Source organism: Typha angustifolia, chromosome 9, assembly GCF_048772165.1.
Source record: "Typha angustifolia cultivar Huaian chromosome 9, ASM4877216v1, whole genome shotgun sequence".
NCBI lineage: Eukaryota > Viridiplantae > Streptophyta > Magnoliopsida > Poales > Typhaceae > Typha > Typha angustifolia.
In genome coordinates this window covers 11929269-11935881 of record NC_133247.1, presented here as the reverse complement: position 1 = coordinate 11935881, position 6613 = coordinate 11929269, and positions in this window count along the sequence as shown.

Below are 6613 nucleotides of genomic sequence, written 5' to 3'. Positions count from 1 at the left end.
AGTTAGAAGTTAGACTTAACGATAGATATTAGTAATATCACAAGTTTTTATGGATGCAGACAACAATTACGGATAACATATCCGATATCCGATCCGGTTTTATCTTTAATGAATTTATGATCTCTGTCATAGATTACTTACAAGTAAGATCCAATCAGTGTAGACCCATTAAAAGAACACACTAGATAACAAGTAATAATGTAAGAAAGTGGTATGTATACATGTAAAATATGACCATAACCAAAGGCCCAAAGCCAAGCCTTTTGGTACGTTGCTTTCGAATGTAAAACAAGTACTCCTGGCATGCAGCAAGGACAAGGTGGGAGTTTACACGGCTGCAAGTCTTTTTGGCTTCATGTTTTACACAAGATAAACCTGGGAGGATGACACATTGCGTGATACTTGTCTATCTTTCTCCTCTTCCAAAATTAGAGTGTGTCATCTTCTCCTCTGCTGCTGGCCGAAGACCAGAGCAGTAGGGCCTGTAGGGATAGTATTAGTATAACATTATCTACTACTTCTACTGCTGCTGCTATTGTTACTGTTAGTGTCTACTGAGATCCTGACAACATTTTTGCTGGATTCTTTATGCTGCAGTGTTGCAGCAGCATTTTTTTTTACTTTTTTATTTAAAGTTTTGCATTCAATCCCCTACTTTATCTTTGAAAATGAATCTTATTGTTTTCAGAAAAATTACCAATAACACACTTCACTTTTTTATTGTTTAGAAATAGAGCTTCCTATTTGCTTAAGAGTAATGAGCAACATTATGAGTTAAATTTAATTTAATAAGCACATGATAGAGTGAAATGATATGAGTTAAATTTCTAAATTACCCATAATTATCTCACTCCTCTAATATTTATTTTAGTATTTTAGACGCTTGATTTGGTCCTAATTTGTTGGAAATCAGTGTTTTGGAGGCTTAAATTGGTTATATAATTAAGTTGACATGATGGCCATGTTAAATTAATAGGAATTTTTACATGATTAACTCTAATTTTTAAAAAAAAAAATGTTATAATTACCACTATATTTTAATAATTTAAGAATAATATGCCGTCTTTGAGATTTTTAACCTAAGCTCTCTTAAGTCAACCAATCTCTAATTAAATGGTATATAATTAATTAACTTTTAAAATGCCCAAGGTCAAAAAAAAAAGTCCATGGTCTGAAATTCTCACTTAATTAACGTTTAGAATCTTTGTACAACATCAACTGTCACAAAAAAAATATAAAATTAAAAAATTAAAAAAAAAATAAAATAAATGAATTATACGCAAAATGCTGTACATCCACGTTTTAGCACAGAGAGGAATCAAATTTAGCTGCCAAACTCCGTTTAGTTTATCGTTATTGGCCTTACAACTGGACCCCACCAGTTTTCCTGAATATTATTCGTCCTTCACTGACACCAAAAGAGATTTTATTTTATCTATCTATCTATCTATATATATATATATATATATATACACACACACATATAGAGTGATAAGAGTTAAGCTATGCTGGTGTATGTCAGGTTGACATGTGAAAGGCAATAGTAGAGGATTTGGGAATAAACAAGGACAAATGCTAGCTTTCTCATAGATAACTTTTAGAGCCTATCTTTATTTTATATATATATATATATATATATATATAAGAAATTTGCATGTAATACTATGCATTTTAATAAAATTATTATATATTTTTATTATTTATAAACTGAGCCATATGATTTAGTGAATATGTGCAGAAAATACACCGGGTTAGATCTAAACTAACACTCGTGAGAATATTTTATTAAGTAGAAATATTTTATTTCTAAAATAATTAAAATACGCTTAGTATGACTTGGTTGAAGGTATTTTTATAATTTTTTTAATATAGTTAATTTAATCTAGATGTTTGATTAAAATTAACTGGTAGGATATTTTCTGCACATATTCGTTAAATTATAGGGCTCGATTTGCTAGGGTGTAAATTATACGTCTTTTGAGTTGTAAACTTGTAATTTGATTGCATGGTGTGGCATTAGGGTTTTCGGAAAATAACTATCTGTGTGCCAAAACACTAGTATAAGTGATTAGAGTTCTATCTTCTCAAATTAAGAGATTAGAGACTAATCATAGCTTTAGTAAAAAAGAAAAGAAAAGAAAAGAATGGTAATTATTTGTAAATATATTCACAGTTTAAGGAGTCAATTCTTAAATTTGAAAGCATAGGTGGTTACTTGACAAACATCCCTACTAAACCTCTCTACTTCATTAAGATTTGGCAGCCTAATTAGGATTTAGGGGAATCTTTTTTCAATAAACAAGTTCCTCCCACTTAGGATTCATCATAGGATATCAAATACTTACACTTTATTTCTACTTTTAGACCCCACATATCAACATAATCACATGCCCTTTAATAGTATCTTTTTCACCTTTTACCTTTCATCCCTAAACTATAAGTTGTATTCATTCCCCTCTCTCTCTCTCTCTCTCTCTCTCTCTCTCTCTCTCTCTCTCTCTCTCTCTCTCTCTCTCTGGTATCTACTGTCACATCCCCTCACTACCATAAACAAATGTGGTGGTCTACATAGCACTAGTGGAGAAGTGGCCATTTTCTTTTTAGAGGGTATTGAATCATTGAGCCCTTCCATCTAATACTAAAAGATTATCTCTCTCTCTCTCTCTCTCTCGGCCAAGAAATTTTTTAGGATTAATGAACACCCTCATCTTAATTATTGATCTAATATTATATTATGTGCCTACGTGAATAAAATAAAAGGGTACAATTTGCATTTGCACAAGTTTACTGTTTTTCTATCGAGAGTGATGTAGGCCGATAATCGTAGTCCAGTGATTGAATTTTATTATCCTATGACAGATGACACGGGTTCGATCTCTTATAAATCTTGGGATAATTATATAATGAAAGGTTTGTCGAATATTATGTAAACAACGACACTGTATTTGAGAGATAGTACTGCACGGTTCATGTTCGATAAAACATTCATATAATAGCTTTTTTTATATGCAAAACAGTCGTATCCTCGGAGATTGACGTCTACTTTTCTAAAAGCAATCTGTGGAGGACGAATTAGTCTTAAGAAAATAATATTCAACACTAGACTCGACTATACAAAAGATCACATTCTACAACATGTAAGTTTATTTTATTAAATATTTTTTATAAAATTTTAGTGGCTTTTAAAAATCAGATTGTCACCGCCATGATCTATATATCAGAGAAGGATAGCATATTTTGTCAGGCATATGATTAATCTACAAGCTTATGGTATATATATGTAAAAAAAAAGTCCGTTTAGGCTTTATAAAATGATCTAAAATATGAGGGGTACTAAAATATAATTTAGCCTTTATTCTTTTGTAATTTTCTTAGATTTCTAGTCCCATGGCCATAGATTTATTTGCATTAAATTAGACCATATAATTAGGGTTGTCATGTGTAACTCTGCATGTGCCACATGAGAGTCTGTATTAATTTAATTGATTTGTTTTAAGTTGGTATGATCTGAGCTTGTCCAAAAAAATTATAGTCAATTTGGCTAATTAGATGAGCCCTAATTTGACTCCAAATACTAGTTAATCTTGTCTTTGGTGTTCTAAATGAAATAGAAGACGTAAAAGATCTTTTAGTTAAGTTAGGAATTTAGTGATGAGTCTCCTAATTTGGGCAATGTCAACAATAACAAAAGTTGAGTGAATATAGAGAGGAGAGAGAATAGAAGAAAGTTAAAAAAGAATTTTAAGATGGAGTAGATTCTTTATAGAGATTTTTACGTGGAGAAACTCCAAACTGGATAATAAAATAATGTAGCAGTTTACAAGACAGAAAAACTTGTATTCAATAAAAATGATGAAAACATCCATCGGTAAAAGTCTCTGAAAATTAATAATCGACGGCTCTTAAGATTATGATATACTAACCCGTATACACCTCTTCAAGATAAGTCTACATAGTTGTCAAAACAAATCTCATGAAGTAATAGATTTTGTATAAATTCACAATCTAGTTCGAACGTAAGGATGCCCGTTCGAACAATGTGACTTCGAATCACTGTAAGTCAGTGTTCTAATGCTAAAAAATTGCTCCTCTTTAACTTCCTCTTAAATCTTAATATATATTGTACATATTTACTAACACAAAACATCCATCGGTAAAAGTTTTTTAAAATTAAAAGTCAATAGCTCTTAAGATTATGATATACTAACCCGTATACACCTCTTCAAGATAAGTCTAAATAGTCGTCGAAACAAATTTCACAAAATAATAGATTTTGTATAAATTCACAATCTAGTTCGAACGTAACGATGCCCGTTCGAACAATCAGATTTCGAATTACTGTAAGTCGGTGTTCTAATGCTAAAAAATGCTCCTCTATAACTTTGTCTCAAATCTTAGTATATATATATTGTGTACATATTTACTAACACAAAAATATGTTGTACAACTAATAAAGTTGTGTATATGATTGGTTTCTCAAACAAATCCTACTTACAAGTGACAAGATTATGTCATGATAGATCACCTACTTACCACCAATGATTGTTATGCTAATAATTCTCACTTTAAATTTCTATTAAGAAATATCATGCCATCAACTTTAGACTCTTTGCCTACTGTTTTACCTAACCTGGAGAAAAAGAAAGACAAGTCAAAGGACAAAATAGTGGTTAAGGGAGTGAAAGATATTAGAATCAAATGAAGGGTGTCCATATGAAAATTGGCAAGAGTTCTCAATGTAGTTAACCCTAATTCTATTAAAATTATGACTTATACTAAGCTAATTATTATTTTAATAATTAAGAAAGGCTAATCCTCCTTGATCTTAGATTGACTAAATTGCTTAGTTTGTCACATTGTAACTCCTGGCCAGTTTTAAAGTTGGCTTCTAACTAATTAATTCTAAGATTTAGAAGTGATTCTAAAATTAAAAGACAAATTATAAGTGCAATACCCAATTAAAAAAGTGAGGAATAGCATTTAAAAAAACAATAAATAGGGTATTGCCAGATTTTATTCACTTATTAGTTTAAGTTTTTAGAGTAATTATATATAAACAAAATTAGAATATCCTATATTTGAATCCCAACAAACTTAATCTCCAATTTAACATATAATCTTTTTAATTATTTAGTTTTACTCTACTTCATCTACTAAAATATCTCAAAACATAGAAAGCTTTATTAATTGTTTCTAAACTTATAGAGATATATTATTAGATAATATAAGAAAAAATAATTATCATGAAAATGGTAGAATAAGTCCACAAAATATCATATGCCCAGATAATTAAAAAGGCTCATATAGAATATTAGCATTGATTAAACTGTGACACTATAAATTCTTTATCTTTCTCTAAAGAAAATGGTGGATTAGTAGATTCTACTATTATTCTAGTGATACTGACAAGCAAAGGCATCTTATTCTATAAAATTAAGTGCACTGATACATAACAATTATTGCCATTCATGATCATATTTGTTTCTTTCTTTCTCTCTCTCTTTTTTAATTTATTTTTGTTGTTCTGAGATTCCAAACACAATGTCAGGCTAAAAACAAAATTAAGTTGATCGCTATGATCCATAGCTTTTAGTGGATAACAATTAACAAGTACTTTGAGATGAACATCTTCCTAAACAAAAATATATATAATCATATCAAACATGAGTTTGTTGGTTATAGTTCACTAATTTGTAATTAACTTAAATGACATTCTTAAACTTATTTCATATATATATATACATACATATAATTAACTATATTCTCTTTACAAAGAACTCTAATATTTTTATTTCAAGTGGTTAATAGGGGTATGATAAAAAGTAATTAAGGGCTACATGATAAATACTTAAATGGTAGAATGTTAATGATCTTTTTTAAATAAGCATCATATATTTTAATGATGTTTATCTGAGCCAAATTCACACTTATTTATTTTCTAAAATACCAAAAATAATTTCTATCTTTAATTTTTTTTTTCCTTTCATTTTAATCTTCATTTAGAATAATTTTTAGAGGTAATTTACTAAACTTGGTTAGCATAGGAAGATTAGAGCATAATATGTGTCTCTAAATATTTTGTAACTTTATTCATGGAGTTAATTAAATTAGGGTTTAGGATATTATACTAAGATGATAGGAAAAATAAAAGGGTTAGATTGCAAATACCTCAAAAACATTATATTAATCACAAAATCAATAAAGGGTGTTATCTAAAAAAATCCCTAAAATTTAAAAAATTATATTGGAAAAATTAATTATTAGGAATAATTTTTTTAAAAAATTTTGTTCCAAGCTAAGCTAATGGCCAGATTGAATTATATTTATCTAGTAACGCCATGGTGTAGTTTGATATTTTTTACTAACAGAGGGCTTTATTTATAATTTATAGATAGTTAGAAATAGAGGGTTTTATTTGTAAACGTCAAATCACTTTAAAATGTTTGAGATAGCTATGACGTCTATTATATGAACTTATTTGAGAATTTTAAAAGTCTAAGGTGTTAAAATATATATATATATATATATATATAAAAGGGAGTAGGAATTTGTTTGGAAATTGCACGTGGGTCCCGTCCGACCACAAGACGTTGACGTACAACAGTAATTAGTT